This window comes from Xenopus tropicalis, chromosome 4 (genome assembly GCF_000004195.4).
Source record: "Xenopus tropicalis strain Nigerian chromosome 4, UCB_Xtro_10.0, whole genome shotgun sequence".
NCBI lineage: Eukaryota > Metazoa > Chordata > Amphibia > Anura > Pipidae > Xenopus > Xenopus tropicalis.
The window spans coordinates 47,363,779-47,381,820 of NC_030680.2; the positions used below are offsets into that span (position 1 = coordinate 47,363,779).

An 18,042-nucleotide genomic window follows, 5' to 3' on the forward strand; every position below is an offset into this window, starting at 1 on the left:
GAACCAAATTTCAAAATGTGTGGTACAGCATAGACCATTAAATATTGAAGATTAAAGGATGTGAAGGATGCGCAAGGCCAGGAGAGCAGCACTTATCACACAGAATTGGAAGGAGACATTAATGCTGAGGGAAGTAAACCATGAACCAAACCACAAATCCTTCAGAGAAACCATTATCTCCTAATGGCATTTTCATTAATTTGGCAGAAAATTAACTACCACCCACACTGCAGTTAATGAAATTAAGGAGATGAAATTAACCTTTTGAGAGCTGAATGTTGATACTGATAAGCTGAGCGCTGCACAGTATATGATGAGTCTTCCTGTAAAACACAGCATATGGCCAGCAGCTAAAATTTCATGGTCCATGTCAATAATATATCTATGAAGATTCTCATTCATCCAGGTCATGATATACAATATCTAATAGAATTAAGTCTAAAACAACTGGACTTTTCCAAGTTTTTCTTGAAACTGTTTCACCACTGATCTGAGTTGGCTTCTTCAGTTTAAATGAGTAGTAGGGAATTTCATGATAATGTATATATTATTAACAGGTATTTTTATAAGGCAGGTTATAATTTAAATTAAGCATTTTTTCAAGTAGGGCAGTTTGTATGAAAAACTTTTTTTTAACAGTTGTAAATTGTTTTTTTTTTGCAGTGACTGCTATTTTTATCTGACTTGACTTCTTAAAACTAGGCTTTCACTACAGGCAACAATAGCTTAGAATTTGATCCAATGTTCACACAGGCTGAATTGGCCACTACAGATGTATTTAAATATAGCAAGCACATGTTTTCAAGGAACCTTAAAGGAATACTGTCATGGGAAAACATGTTTTTTTTCAAAATGCATTAGTTAACAGAGCTTCTCCAACAGAATCCTCCACTGAAATCAATGGGACAGATATTTTTAATTTTGAAAATTTAATTTTTTTGAAATTTCACATGGGGCTAGCCATATTCTTAATTTCCCAGGGTACCACAGCCATGTGACCTGTGCTCTCATAAACTTCAGTCACACTTTACTGCTGAGCTGCAAGTTGGAGTGATATCACCCTCCCCCCCAGCAGCCGATCAGCAGAACAATCGGAAGACAGCAAGATAGCAAGCTCCAAGTAGATATCAGAATAGCACTCAATAGTAAGAAATTCAAGTCCGGCTTGGGACTTATTCACTTACATAGGAGTAGGATAAACAATATGTAGCGCTGTCTTCTTCTGAAAGCTCAGACTCAGGCACAATGCACTGAGATTGGCTGCCTACACACCAATATTATTAAAAAAATACATTTGTTGGTTCAAGAATAAAATTTTAAATGGTAGAGTGAATTATTTGCTATGTAAACAGTGTAATTTAGAAATGAAAGGTATACCATAACAATCATGACAGTATCCCATTAAAGAAGTTAATGGCCTGAAATATTTATTAGTAAAAGCTGAGCAAGAATCCACACTAATTAAGGTAAATGCCTATGTCTTCTAAAATGCATTGTTGATAGATAACCCCCACAGCCCATGTGTTCCAAGGTAATTCATTGAACGAAAGTGATCTGAAAGTGTTTAACAAGGAGTTCAACAAAGGAGAACTACAAGGAGTACCACTACAAACTGCTGCTTGAAATGTATGAACTGTTTAAAATGAAAGATTTACTGATGCACTGAGGAACCATCCCACCTGCTACTACATTTTCTAAAAGCTACAAGACTACAACCCACCTGATAATGGCAAAACTCACATCATGTCTAATGATTGTATGCATGGTGCTCCCTAAGGTAGTCTCTTCCTTTAACCCCCCTGTTGTCTGTCCATACTCCATCTACCTATCCTCCTCCCTGCTCCCATCTACATACTCCAGCTCTTTCACGTTTTATAACTACTTGCAACATCTTCGTCCCACAGTTACTGTCCATGCGCAGAGGCTCACTCATTTTAAATCTCTGCTCACATCTTCTCACTCTTTTTCCTACAACAGAAACCTGGCTTTAGCAGAATGATACTGCCACTGAAGCAACGCTCTCTCATGGCGGTCTGTCTTTCTCCCACACCCCCGGACCACTGGATGTGGAATTCTCTTCTCCTCCCGTCGTCGGTTCTCATGCATTCTCAGCTTTTTCGTTTAACTCATTTGAGGTGCATGCCCTTCAAATCTTCCATCCTCTCTCTGTACGGATGGCTGTCACGTACAGGCCCCCATCAGCCTCCTCCTCTGCTACCTTCCTTTCTGATTTTGAAACCTGGCTCTCTTTTTTCTTCTGTACTGATGGCCCTGCAATCATCCTTGGGGATTTCAAATCCCACATTGATGATCCCTCGCCTAACCTCCTCCTTTGAACTCCAGCAGTGGACAAACACTCCGATAAGGATGGCCACTTTCTGGATTTAGTCTTTACTAAAAATCTGTCCCTTTCTGATTTTAACAGTGTCCCCTTCCCCTTCTCTGACCATCACCAGGTTACATTTTCTGTCTCTCACTCTCCTTCCCAACCTGCTCCTTCCCCCACTGGATTAATTCAAAATACACATGACATAGTCCCCCTGGCCTTAGCTCACTCTTTCAAGTCCAGACTCTCCTCCTTTAACGAGATGGTTACCCTCGTTAGCGAGTAAAACAGCATACTAGCCTCCACTATAGAATTATAAATTCCTATTGGCCTGCCTCAACTCTGCCTTGTCGAAGGCTAAACAGGAATACTACCCTTATCAACAATAATAAATCCAACCCGCAATACCTGTTTTCTATATTCAATACCCTTCTGCGTTCCTCACAGACTCCATTACCTAAATTTATGTACTCTCCCCAGAACTTTGTTGATTTCTTCATGAACAAAGTGGAGTCCATCCGCAATCGGATCCCCCCCTCTACTAATACAAACCAGCTCCTCCTTCCTCAGCCCCCTTCTGCATGTCATAGCTCTTTTGGTCCCGTAACTGTCTCCGAAGTCTCCCGGCTTCTATTGTCAGCTCCGCTCACCACTTGCTCTCTTGACCCTATGCCTTCTTCTCTGATTAAACACTGTGCTGCTGAGCTTACTCCAGTTCTTACTCACATCTTCAACTCTGACTTCTGGAATTTTCCCCTCTTCCTTCAAACAAGCCTGTGTCAAGCCTATGCTTAAAAAGGCCATGCTTGACCCATCCTGTCTCTCTAACTACCACCCTGTCTACCAAGACGGCCTTGTGCAGAGTTACAAATAATCTTCAGGTTGCCAAAGCCAAAGGTAATTTTTCTATACTAATCCTCCTCGATCTATTGGCTGTGTTTGATACGGTTAAACACGCTCTCCTGATGCAAATTCTGCATTCGGTTGGTATTCGTAGTCAGGCTGCATCCTGGATCTCTTCTTACCTCTATAACCGTTCATTCACTGTCTCCTATGCTAACAAAGCCTCATCTCCAGTTCCTATTAATGTGGGGGTACCCCAAGGCTCTGTCCTTGGGCCATTGTTGTTCTCCCTCTACACGCTGTTCTTGGGAGATCTTATCCATTCTTTTGACTTTAAATATCATCTGTATGCTGATGATATCCAAATTTATTTGTCGACCCCTTCATTAACAGCTGAAACTAAGACTCAAATCTCTAACTGCCTCCTAGCCATCTTCAGTTGGATGAACCAACGCCACCTCAAACTGAACCTAACAAAAACTGAACTAATGATTTTTCCGCCTAAGTCTGGTCCTACCCCTGTCCTTTACTATCTCTATTGATGGCACCCTCATCACCCCTGTCAATTCGGCACGTTGTTTGGGGGTGATCTTTGACTCCTGTCTCTCCTTCTCTGAACATATTATCACCACTGTCAAAACGTGTCACTTTTTCTTACGCAATATTGCCAAAATCCGTCCCTTTCTTTCTACTGCAACAGCTAGGCTGCTCATGCATGCTCTCATCCTATCCTGACTTGACTACTGTAACCTGCTACTAACCAGCCTCCCTAACTCCCATCTTTCCCCCCTACAATCTATATTAAATGCTGCTGCCAGAATTCTCCTTCTTTCATCCAGGAGAGTTCAGGCCCTTCCCCTGCTAAAGTCCTAATCGTGGCTTCCTATTAAATAAAGAATAAACTCCTTCTCTTTACCTTCTAAGCCCTTCATTCCTCTGTTCCTCACTACATCTCTTCTCTTGTGTCTCCTTGATTTCCTTACTTAAACTTAAAGACTACATTTTGGAGCACTCGCACAGCACCTGATCTGGGAACTAGCACTTATATTGTAGTGTCACCTATTTGTGTCTGTAAGTTACCCTCCCATATAGATTGTAAGCTCTACAGGGCAGGGAACTCCATCCTTTTGTGTCTTTGACTCTTTACTTATTGCAACTGTATCTTGTATTTATTTATTTGTAATTATTGTTATACATTGTATTTATCTATTATCTTAATAACCCCCTGTTTATATTAATGTATTTATTATGTAATTAATGTAATTATTATTTTAGTTTTTTTTGTTTTCTTCCCTCCACCTAAAAGATTTCAGTTTGTTTTTCAATTGAGTGGTACAGTTTACAGGTCACATTAAAGGTGGAAAAAGTTCTGAAATGATTTATCTTTGTCTCATTTTTTTACAGCACAGGAACCTGACATTTTATCAAGGGTGTGTAGACTTTTTATATCCACTGTATTCTTATCTATATAACTTCTATATTTAACCCATCAGCCAGTAAAAATGGCATACAGATAGCGTGAGGCATCACACAGAATTTAGTTGGTAGTCAGCGTCGGATTTGTAATCCGGGTGCCCCAAGGCCACCCCCTGTCCGTCACCCCCCTGCGCATGTGTGAACGTGTGATCGGCGAGCACCATCCCCCCCCCTCTGCATGCGCGAACTTTACACTTGCATACAGAGCAGTGGTGGCATGCCGCCCCCAAATCTGTGCCGCCCTAGGCCTGGGCCTTTCCACAAATCTGGGCCTGTTGGTAGTTAGTTAAATGTCTATAAAATACAAACAAATTATGCACTGACAAAATATTGTAGTACCTAGCACTGCTTGTAAACCAGTATGGAAATGCCTCAGATCCCCCTGGACCTTATTATGATCCCCTCCACCAGAATGGCCCATAGCAGTGATTACTGTAACTCTGAATACATTATAAACAATATTGATTTCCCATTTATTAAACCTCACTGAGAGACTGTAGTGTCCACATCTTCCAGAAAAGGAAGTTGCTCCGATAAAAAATATAGTTAAAGGGGAACCAACGCAAAAAGTTATTTTTATAATATTGAAAATATAAAGTCTAGATAGACATTTTGACAATTTAAAGCTTTTAAAAATTTTGCACCGTTACAAAGTTTTGGCCAATTATTAAAGCAGCCTCCCATCGCCCACCCTCCAAAACCTCTGGCTCCCTGGTCTGCGTCAGTGACGCAGAAATGTTTGAGTGACAAAACAGAGTGAAAGCTGATTTGCTGTGGCCTGTCAGGAGGCCACACCTCTCAACAGCAAACATATGCAAAGGGAAAGTAAGGGAATGGAGCAGGACTGGGCTGAGTGCTTTACTTAGTTAAGTGCAGGTCAGGATTGAAATTTAAAATACGCCCTGGCATTTCAAGTACACAGGGGCCCAAACAGCCCCCCCACCATCCCAATAAATAGTGACTGTCTATGGTATCTTACAGCAGCCCCCCAGCTTTTGCCAAAATCCACAGATTGCTAGCTGGTCCTGGTAACATGTGTATGATATTTTACTTCAAGCTGGTCATACACATCCAGATTTTTGCAAGATAAAAGTTCTGTATGAATTCTGGGATACAATCAAAACCAGGCACGGACTGTTAATCTGTCAAATTCCACAGACAGACTTATTGGGCTTGTGGGGGCTGTTTGGGACTAAAAATGCCAGGGCCTGTATTAAATCTCTGTCCAGACCTGATCAAAAATAACATAATAGTATCATGCATAACAGAGTTTTATGCTTCATCAGTAAAATGTGGTAACAGCCTGGTTTTGCTAACCAATTGAGTTGCCAGATCAGATTGAATGGCCCAGACAAACAAGGCATATCTACATCAACTGTGAGGTTTTCTGTACAGAAATTGTGCCCTGCTGGCATTTTAGTTAAGAATACCAACTATTCCTATTCAGTAAGTAAAAATGTAATGAAGATCCATAGGAGGTGAGTGCTACAGAAAACCTATGCATAATTAAATCTATACATTCTTCTTCCTGATACAGCTACATTATTTTCTGTGTCTCTGAACTCTGAGGGAGAACAGACAATAAATAAATATAATAAATAAAATGGTGGCTCAAGGTAAAAGATGTAAATAGTTACTGGTGTGTGTGTGTGTATATATATATATACAGTAGAACCCCGAATTTCCGTCCCCGGATTTAACATTTTCCCGCCATTTACACCATTTTGTTGTGGTCCCACCAATTTGTATGCATTCCTATGGGCTCTCTTCCCGGATTTTACATTTGTATTTCCCACATTTTACATTGTTTTTAACATGCCTTGCCCTAGCAAATCGCTTCATTTTAATCTGAAAAAGGTGCTTCCTAAAGAGGAAGCAAAGTTTCCCCATGTCTTGCGATCGCAGGCGACATCTTGGGAAGGTCAGCGTCACCACTATCGCCTCATAATACACACTGCACATGCGCACCTATCCGGGAGCTTACAAAATATCGCGGGATTAGCACAAGCATAGGGTAATTTGTGACTGAGCAACAGAAACACCAGTCCTTCATTAAAGTACAAGTTACAAGGTGCAGATTTTCTTTAAAATGGTACAGATTTTTGTTTTAGGAACAATACAGTGCTGAGTTATGGATGTACATTTTGAAGTCAATGTTATGGGGTGTCTCTGTGTCAGTGTTATGTAGCAATGGGTTGTCAGTGCTGAATGCTCTTTGGGTAGAAGGGGTGCCTCTATGTCAGTGTCATGTAGCAATGGGGTGTCAGTTGCAAATAAAAAATGGTTCCTGTAGTTATTTCCTTTAAATAGCTTACATTTATGTGTCTTTAACACATTTCCAAACAAGAAAAGTTGGCCCTGCACTATAGTTTCAGGGTGCACAGTGTGTGATAATAGTCATAATTCAAGAAAATTCCTAAGAGGGAAGACACACAGAACACTTTTCTGTCACACCTGTATATCACAATTAAAATTATACCTTTATTACATCGTTTAAAACCTTTATGTTGTTAAAAACTAAAGATAGAAAAAGGTAAGAAGGAAAAGTTAAAATCCGATCTCTATTACCTGGGCTAATCACAAAGGTTGTTGCTACTATAACAACTCTTTAGCTTACAAAGGACACAATAAACGCTACAGTTGCAAATCCCTTCAGGGAAATATAAGCTACAAAGTTACTGAAATGTTTCAGTGCGACTCTAAGGGATGAGGAATCAACATTTGTAGATTTGAAATAGTCTCCTATGTCTGATTTTTATACGACGTGGTTCCTGAGGTAAGTATTCTCTTTCTATATGTGATATCTCAATAAAAGCTTATCAAAACCTTTGTATCAATTTTCTATTCATTTCTATACTCTCAACCCAATTGGGTGTGGTACAGTTCCTGAGATAAGTATTACTTTCGAAATGAAATGATCATACAGATTTATTTAAACCGCTTTCATCAATTTCTTATATGTTGCCCAAAGCCTAACTACTCACAAGGCTTTCAATTGCAACATGCGGAACCACAGGTAAGTTGACCGTTAAGTGGAAAACCAAATCCCCCTCCCCCACGTCCACCTTATCCTGTTAGTTACAGGCGATTATATCTGGCATACTGGGGATTCGCCCTGATAATATTCAATTGCCGATTATTTGTGGTGTCATAAGTCTTCCCCCATGCTCAATCTGCACTCCGAATCTCTCTGCTAATTAAGTAAGGGAAGGCCGGACGAGGGGTTCAGATATAGTGTGGATCCGTCGTCCTCCTATCCTATCGAGTATAAAGGACGCTTAGGAAAAAAAATTTCACTTAACAGTACTATCTGCAACTTAGCTGTTATCTAGCGCACACACTCTGCCAGGTATATTATATTTTACCACTGGATCACTCAAATAACGGTTATACAGTCACCTGACAGCTATTAAGGTTAATACGGGGGACAACAGGGAAAGTCAGCATTCAACTTAGCTGTTAATGTCTGCTAATCACGATGCAATATAACCCTATATAGTTAGATTCTTTGGGAATACAACAGTATTAAGAATAAATAATAAAGATTCTAAAGACCTCCCTTAGTTCTATCATTAGCTGTGCCAGCTGCACAGTCTGATAAGTTAACTATATTGTCCGGCTCTGGTTCGTTCAACACTATATCCGCACCACCCCACCGTAGGGAACACGTAAAGTTAACAGCGCTAATAATACTCCGCAGCGGACCCCAAATCCGATATTTACCTTGTCAAAAGCGGCCTTGAAGAGACGGATATTAACTTTCACCAAAACTACCGCAACTCGCTAACTTTCTCATTAGCTGTGCCAGCTGCACAGTCTTAAATAGTTAACTATTCTTATCTGAATACCGCATCTCCCTTTTTTTTCGCCCACCGTATCAGGCAGATCAGTCACGCTTTTGCAGAATTTTACAGAAACCGCTTCTCGCCAGATGCCCTCCCATATATTTCTCAACTGTAGCGTATACACATTAACATCTATTGCCCTGCCTCAGTGCCTACCACACCGTATTTTACCTCGGCACTGAGGTTTACTCTTAGAGATCTATACGCCGACGCGCGTTTCGCTGAAATGCTTTTTCAAGGCGATTTCAAGGCCTTGAAAAAGCATTTAAGTAAGGCCTTCCCTTACTTAATTAGCAGAGAGATTTGGAGTGCAGATTGAGCATGGGGCAAGACTTATGACACCACAAATAATCGGCAATTGAATATTATCAGGGCGAATCCCCAGTATGCCAGATATAATCGCCTGTAACTAACAGGATAAGGTGGACGTGGGGGAGGGGGATTTGGTTTTCCACCTAACGGTCAACTTACCTGTGGTTCCGCATGTTGCAATTGAAAGCCTTGTGAGTAGTTAGGCTTTGGGCAACATATAAGAAATTGATGAAAGCGGTTTAAATAAATCTGTATGATCATTTCATTTCGAAAGTAATACTTACCTCAGGAACTGTACCACACCCAATTGGGTTGAGAGTATAGAAATGAATAGAAAATTGATACAAAGGTTTTGATAAGCTTTTATTGAGATATCACATATAGAAAGAGAATACTTACCTCAGGAACCACGTCGTATAAAAATCAGACATAGGAGACTATTTCAAATCTACAAATGTTGATGTTGATCCCTTAGAGTTGCACTGAAACATTTCAGTAACTTTGTAGCTTATATTTCCCTGAAGGGATTTGCAACTGTAGCGTTTATTGTGTCCTTTGTAAGCTAAAGAGTTGTTATAGTAGCAACAACCTTTGTGATTAGCCCAGGTAATAGAGATCGGATTTTAACTTTTCCTTCTTACCTTTTTCTATCTTTAGTTTTTAACAACATACAGGTTTTAAACGATGTAATAAAGGTATAATTTTAATTGTGATATACAGGTGTGCCAGAAAAGTGTTCTGTGTGTCTCTTAGGAATTTTCTTGAATTTTAACACATTTCCCTGATTTTACATTTTTTTCCATGGTCCCCTGAAAAACGTAAAATTGGGGTTCTACTGTATACATATTATAGGTTATACATGCAATACACTTCATTGTGTATTATTTTGTATTTTGTATTCCGTGCACAAGGGCGGCTATCTAATAGCATTTTGGAGTGAGGTGCTGTCATGAGGACTTCTTTATACATATATATACAGTAGTTCAAAAGAGCCACACTCACAGGTCTAATGCAAACTAAGGATGTTTATTCAAAAGTGAAACTGACGTTTCGGCTGCTCCCAAAGTGACAAAAAACACACCATCCCCCAAGATAAACTCTCAATGGCGCCAAAAGCACAGCATGATGTCACAATGTGTAATATGTATAAAAAATATGTGTAGAAACACTCAAAAATAAAAGTAAAATGGTAAAAAATATATATTGTGGGCAAAGTCAGAAATTTAGTATGGTGCCATGGGACACACTGAACTGCAACTCACACCTCAATGAGGAATTTGTATGAACTGCTGAACTGCAACTCATAAAATCAAAAGGCAAAAAGGAATCAAACAGCTCCAGGCAGCATTTGAAAACTACAGCGAATTTAATGGCAGTGTCAGCACACTACATGTTTCGGGCAGAGCCTGAGAAAGGGCTTATATATTGCACACCATATGAAATAAATGGTACGTAAAGTTTATGGGCTGGTTCTCTTAGTGAGGAACACATTATGTGCCCTGTTAGTCAGCATAGCGTTCCAATTATGCCCACTAAATTTAATATATAGATGGAGTGTAGCACCCATAGAAGTATATATTGGCCAACACAAACGTAGGAATAACATTATAAAAGTGCTTATAGGCTTTGAGTACCAAAAATTAAACATACATACAGGTTGGAGGTGAGAACCGTGACTACAGCGTGTCGCTGGAAAGTGAGCTAGAAAGAAAGGAAACAAAAGGATACAGTATCAATAGCACAGCCTGTGCAGATTCAGATACTCTGTAACATAGTTAGAAAATTAACAAAGCAAGAAAGTAACTTTTGTAACCAGATAAAGTAGCCACAGTTTCAAGACAGGATTCATTTGTAAATTCATTCAAGGTAACTAAAAGAGAGCGTAAAAAATCAATTCATTTAAGCCAAAGGGCTAATCGTATTGAGCAAGGAATGCTTAAAGTTCATAAAGTGTGCAGCAATTGGAGTGACCACCTTTCCAGTGGCCAAAGCTGAGCCGATGGCCGATCAATTATTGGCCATTTGATCCTTAAAAGAAGGGATACACCAATATTATTAGTAGATTAAGAAAGGTAATCTGTAAATTAAATCCCACTGATACATAGTAACATAGTAACATAGTAAGTTGGGTTGAAAAAAAGACATACGTCCATCACGGTCAACCATAATGCCTATATACAGTGGCTTGCAAAAGTATTCCTTGAACTTTTCCACATTTTGTCACATTACAGCCACAAACATTAATCAATTTTATTGGAATTCCACGTGAAAGACCAATACAAAGTGGTGTACACGTGAGAAGTGGAACGAAAATCATACATGATTCTAAACATTTTTTACAAATAAATAACTGCAAAGTGGGGTGTGCGTAACTATTCAGCCTCCTGAGTCAATACTTTGTAGAACCACCTTTTGCTGCAATTACAGCTGCCAGGCTTTAGGGTATGTCTCTACCAGCTTTGCACATCTACAGACTGAAATCCTTGCCCATTCTTCTTTGCAAAACAGCTCCAGCTCAGTCAGATTAGATGGACAGCGTTTGGGAACAGCAGTTTTCAGATCTTGCCACAGATTCTCCATTGGATTTAGATCTGGACTGTGACTGGGCCATTCTAACACATGGATATGTTTTGTTTTAAACCATTCCATTGTTGCCCTGGCTTTATGTTTAGGGTCGTTGTCCTGCTGGAAGGTGGACCTCCGCCCCAGTCTCAAGTCTTTTGCAGACTCCAAGAGGTTTTCTTCCAAGATTGCCCTGTATTTAGCTCCATCCATCTTCCCATCAACTCTGACCAGCTTCCCTGTCCCTGCTGAAGAGAAGCACCCCCAGAGCATGATGCTGCCACCACCATATTTGACAGTGGGGATGGTGTGTTCAGAGTGATGTGCAGTGTTAGTTTTCCGCCACACATAGCATTTTGCATTTTGGCCAAAAAGTTCCATTTTGGTCTCATCTGACCAGAGCACCTTCTTCCACATGTTTGCTGTGTCCCCCACATGGCTTGTGGCAAACTGCAAACGGGACTTCTTATGGTTTTCTGTTAACAATGGCTTTCTTCTTGCCACTCTTCCATAAAGGCCAACTTTGTGCAGTGCACGACTAATAGTTGTCCTATGGACAGATTCCCCCACCTGAGCTGTAGATCTCTGCAGCTACCCCAGAGTCACCATGGGCCTCTTGGCTGCATTTCTGATCAGCGCTCTCCTTGTTCGGCCTGTGAGTTTAGGTGGACGACCTTGTCTTGGTAGGTTTACAGTTGTGCCATACTCCTTCCATTTCTGAATGATCGCTTGAACAGTGCTCCGTGGGATGTTCAAGGCTTTGGAAATCTTTTTGTAGCCTAAGCCTGCTTTAAATTTCTCAATAACTTTATCCCTGACCGGTCTGGTGTGTTCTTTGGACTTCATGGTGCTGTTGCTCCCAATATTCTCTTAGACAACCTCTGAGGCCGTCACAGAGCAGCTGTATTTGTACTGACATTAGATTACACACAGGTGCACTCTATTTAGTCATTAGCACTCATCAGGCAATGTCTATCGGCAACTGACTGCACTCAGACCAAAGGGGGCTGAATAATTACGCACACCCCACTTTGCAGTTATTTATTTGTAAAAAATGTTTGGAATCATGTATGATTTTCGTTCCACTTCTCACGTGTACACCACTTTGTATTGGTCTTTCACGTGGAATTCCAATAAAATTGATTAATGTTTGTGGCTGTAATGTGACAAAAAAAGTTCAAGGGGGCCGAATACTTTTGCAAGCCACTGTATACCTGCCTAACTTCTAGTTGATCCAGAGGAAGGCAAAAAACCTCATCTGAAGCCTCTCTAATTTGCCGCAGAAGGGAAAAAATTCCTTCCTGACTCCGAGATGGCAATCAGACCAGTCCCTGGATCAACTTGTACTAAGAGCTATCTCCCATAACCCTGTATTCCCTCACTTGCTAAGAATCCATCCAGCCCCTTCTTAAAGCTATATAATGTATCAGCCCCTTCTTAAAGCTATATAATGTATCAGCCAGCACGACTGGAAAGGGAATTCCACAACTTCACAGCTCTCACAGTAAAAAAACCTTTCCGAATATTTAAATGGAACCTCCCTTCTTCTAAACGGAGTGGGTGCCCTCATGTCCATTGGAAGGACCTACTGGTAAATAAAACATTAGAGAGGTTATTATATGATCCCCTTATATATTTATACCTAGTTATCATGTCACCTCTTAAGCGCCTCTTCTCCAGTGTAAACAAACCCAACTTGGCCAGTCTTTCTTCATAACTGAGACTTTCCATACCCTTCTCTGAACCCTCTCTAACGCAATAATGTCCCGTTTGAGCACTGGAGACCAAAACTGGAGACCAAAACTGAACAGCATATTCTAGATGGGGCCTTACCAGCGCTCTGTAAAGGGGAAGAATAACCCCCTCCTCCCGTGAATCTATACCCCTTTTAATACAGCTCAAAACCTTGTTTGCCCTTGCAGCTGCTGCCTGGCATTGCTTGCTACAGCCAAGTTTATTATCTACAAGGACTCCAAGGTCCTTCTCCATTATGGATTTTCCTAGTGCAGTCCTATTAAGGGTATACGGGGCTTGCATATTTTTACATCCCAGGTGCATGATCTTACATTTATCCACATTAAATCTCATCTGCCACTTAGCTGCCCAGATTGCCAGTTGGTCAAGATCCTGCTGCAGGGATGTCACATCCTGGATAGAATTGACTGGTCTGCAGAGTTTTGTGTCATCTGCAAACACTGATACATTACTCATAATACCCTCCCCTAAGTCATTTATGAACAAATTAAACAAAAGTGGACCCAGTACAGAACCCTGAGGGACCCCACTGAGAACCTTATTCCAAGTAGAGAATGTGCCATTAACAACCACCCTCTGTACCCGATCCTGTAGCCAGTTTTCTATCCATGTGCAAACGACTTCACTAAGACCAATATACCTTAGCTTAGAAAGCAGTCGTTTGTGGGGAACGGTATCAAATGCTTTGGCAAAATCTAAATAGATTATATCTACTGCATCCCCACTGTCCAGCTTCTTACTTACCTCATCATAAAAAGCAATTAAATTGGTCTGACATGACCTGTCCTTCATAAAACCATGCTGATTACTGCTCATAATGCCATTCTCCACTACATAATTTTGTATGTGATCCCTTAACAAGCCTTCAAATAACTTGCCCACCACGGATGTCAAACTTACAGGCCTATAATTGCCAGGCTGAGATCTTACTCCCTTTTTAAATATGGGAATGACATTCGCCTTCTTCCAATCCCTAGGTACCATACCTGATGAAAGCGAGTCTGAGAATATTTTCCTTGTTTACATTTATCGTGTGTAACCCTTTAAGCACCATATCCTGTGCCAACCACTGTGTATTTAGAGCTGAGGCAACAGTGCAGCTCTTAGGTGGGACTTGGCCCTCTGGCTCCTCTACTGTATACACAGAAGAAAAGAACTGGTTAAGCACATCTGCCTTTTCTGTATCCGCTGTAACCATATTGTTACTATAACTCAATGGGGCCACACCCTCAACCTGCATCTTTTTACTATTAATATACTTAAAAAACTTTTTGGGGTTAGTCTTGGCCTCGGCCGCGATGCGCTCCTCATTTTCTATCTTTGCGTTCCGGATTGCTGTTTTACAACACTTGTTATAGTGTTTATAATCATTAAACGCATCTACTGTCCCCTCTGACTTATATTTCTTAAAAGCTTTCCTTTTTCTCCCTATTAACTTCTTTACCTCAGAGTTAAGCCACATAGGGTGATTCTTAACACTTCTACTTTTTCTTATTAATGGAATGAATTGAGAACAGTAATGATTTAATATCATTTTAAATGACAACCATTTCTGCTCTGTGTTTTTATCAGAAAACATAATGCCCCAATCTATGCCCTGAAGCGCTGCCCTTAAGGAGCTAAAATTTGCCTTCCTAAAATTTAGTGTCTTTGTTGCCCCCGTGTAAATTTGTTTCCTGCACCTAACATCAAATGACAAATAACATTATGGTCACTATTACCCAGGGGTTCAACCACTTGCACATTTGCTATACGTTCTGGGTCATTAGAGATCACTAGATCTAGTATAGCATGGTTCCTGGTTGGCTCCTCAACAACCTGTGCCATAAAGTTGTCATGCAGCAAGTTTATAAACTTGTTCCCATTTACTGTCCTGGCAGTCAATATCAGGGTAATTAAAATCCCCCATTATTATCACTTGCCCCAAACTAGCAGCCTTTTCTATTTGCAACTGTCGGCAGTTTTATGCTGCCGATTGCCGCGTGTGTAATGTCGCGACAATTAGCGCTTGCGATAATTAGCGTGCATGCGAAAAATACCATGCACGTTATTTACAGCGACAAAAATATCGTATGCAGTATCGCGCGTAAAATAGTGCAAGTGTGCTAATAGTGAAATTTTTACCGCACACTATAAGCGCACGTTATTTCGCACTTTAGTGAATCGGCCCCATTATGTCTAGTGATTGTGTAGAGGTAGTAGGTACAACTGATAAACCTTTAGATAAAAGGTTCTGCTCAGCATCTGTCAAAATGTGATTGCGCAAATTAAACAATACCTGTTCTGTTTGGTGCTTTTTGTGGAGTGGGTGTTTACAGCCACCTCTCCTTTTGTGCTCAGCTTTCTTTCTGTTTCACTTTAGTCATACAAAGTCCCTATGGAGGTGTGAGTTGCAGTTCAGCAGTTCATACAAATCTCTCATGGAGGTGTGAGTTCCAGTTCAGTGTGTCCCATGGCTCCATACTAAATTTTTGACTTTATCTTTGACCACTATATATTTTTTACCATTTTACTTTTATTTTTGAGTGTTTCTACACATATTTTGTTGTCATGTAATGCACTGTGATGTGTCTTGGGGAAGGGTATTACACATTGTGATGTCATGCTGTGCTTTTGGCACCACTGAGAGCTTATCTTTAGGGATGGTGTATTTTTGTCACTTTGAGAAAGGCTGGAAGCAGCTGGAACACCAGTTTCACTTTTGAATAAACGTCCTTTGTTTGCATAAGACCTGTGAGTGCGGCTCCTTTGAACTACTGGATTCCTACTTGATATGGTTCTGCAACCAGGCAATTAATCTATCTATCTATCTATCTATCTATCTATCGAGCAGAAGTAATGCCAGCACACACAGGGTTTCATTCAAATGTATATAAAATTATATTTATTGAGAAAAAAGGAGCAAAATAAACATAGTATATAGTTACATAGTTACATAGGGTTGAAAAAAGACCAGTGTCCATCATGTTCAACCCATCCAAGTAAACCCAGCACACCTAACCCACACCTACCAATCTATACACTCACATACATAAACTATAAATACAACCACTAGTACTAACTGTAGATATTAGTATCACAATAGCCTTGGATATTCTGATTGTTCAAGAACTCATCTAGGCCCCTCTTAAAGGCATTCACAGAATCTGCCATTACCACATCACTAGGAAGGGCATTCCACAACCTCACTGCCCTCACCGTGAAAAACCACCTACGCTGCTTCAAATGGAAGCTCCGTTCCTCTAATCTAAAGGGGTGACCTCTGGTGCGTTGATTGTTTTTATGGGAAAAAAGAACATCCCCCATCTGCCTATAATCCCCTCTAATGTACTTGTACAGAGTAATCATGTCCCCTCGCAAGCGCCTCTTTTCCAGAGAAAACAACCTCAACCTCGACAGTCTCACCTCATAGTTTAACCCTTCCATCCCCTTTACCAGTTTAGTTGCACGTCTCTGCACTCTCTCCAGCTCATTAATATCCTTCTTAAAGGAAAAAGAAAGCCAAAGTCACTTGGGGGTGCCAAAATGTTAGGCACCCCCAAGTGACTTTGACCACCTACCTTTTACCCCGGGCTGGTGCCCCTGTGAGGAGGGAACAGCACCAGCCCGGGGTAGCTGCCGGCGCTTCCTTCCTTCTGTTTCGCTGCGCGCGCATGCGCAGTAGAGTGAAAAGCCGAACTTAAACATTAAAGTCGGCTTTTCACTCTACTGCGCATGCGCCCACCGCTGGCATTCCGGAAAAGGAAGCCAGAACACGGAAACGATCCGCTCCAGGTGCCCCGGGCTGGTGCTGTTTTCTCCCAACAGGGGCACCAGCCCGGGGTACGAGGTAAGCGGTTAAAGTCACTTGGGGGTGCCTAACATTTTGGCACCCCCAAGTGACTTTACCTTTCGTTTCCCTTTAAGGACTGGAGCCCAAAACTGCACTGCATACTCAAGGTGAGGCCTTACCAGGGACCTATAAAGGGGCAAAATTATGTTCTCATCCCTTGAGTCAATGCCCTTTTTTATACAAGACAGCACTTTATTTGCTTTAGTAGCCACAGAATGACACTGCCTGGAATTAGACAATTTGTTATCAACAAAAACCCCTAGATCCTTCTCTATTAAGAAAACCCCCAACACACTACCATTCAGTAGATAGTTCGCGTTTATATTATTCCTACCAAAATGCATAACTTTGCACTTATCAACATTGAACCTCATTTTCCAGTTTGCTGCCCAGTTTTCCAATTTTGTCAAATCGCTCTGCAAAGCGGCAGCATCCTGCATGGAACTTATAGTTTTGCACAATTTTGTGTCATCAGCAAAAATAGAAACAGTACTCTCTATGCCCTCCTCCAGCTCATTAATAAACAAGTTAAAAAGCAAAGGACCAAGGACTGACCCCTGCGGTACTCCACTAACCACACTGGTCCAATTAGAAAATGTTCCATTTACCACCACTCTTTGTACTCTATCCTTCAGCCAGTTCTCTATCCAATTACAAATATTATGTTCTAGGCCAATATTCCTTAATTTGATCATTAACCTTCTGTGAGGTACTGTATCAAACGCTTTAGCAAAGTGCAGGTAGATGACATCAACTGCCATTCCAGCATCGAGGTTCCTGCTCACCTCCTCATAAAAGGCGACTAAATTAGTCTGGCAAGATCTGTTACGCATAAAACCATGCTGGCACAAACTAATAGTATTGTGAACTGCAATGTATTCAAGTACCCTATCCCTTATTACCCCTTCCAAAATTTTTCCTACTACTGATGTCAGACTAACAGGCCTATAGTTTTCAGGCTGAGAATTGGATCCCTTTTTAAATACCGGCACCACATTAGCAATCCGCCAGTCTCTCGGCACCATGCCAGACCTCAATGAATCCTGAAAAATTAAGTGAAGAGGTTTGGCAATCACAGCGCTCAGCTCATT

General features: G+C 40.9%; 1 protein-coding gene across 3 annotated transcripts in view; it reads right to left on the reverse strand.

The window, feature by feature from the left end:
• smpd3 (sphingomyelin phosphodiesterase 3) overlaps positions 1 to 18,042 on the reverse strand; it is a 147,627-nt gene that overhangs the window by 72,261 nt on the left and 57,324 nt on the right. The window contains exon 2 of one of the 3 annotated variants that reach the window (XM_004913485.4): positions 10,457 to 10,503. The exons of 1 other annotated variant lie outside the window; for it this stretch is intronic. The gene's annotated coding sequence lies outside the window, so the exon portion shown is untranslated. Of the gene's footprint in view, positions 1 to 10,452; positions 10,504 to 18,042 lie in introns of all 3 variants that reach the window. One more of the 3 variants, XM_004913486.4, reaches the window with a different exon arrangement.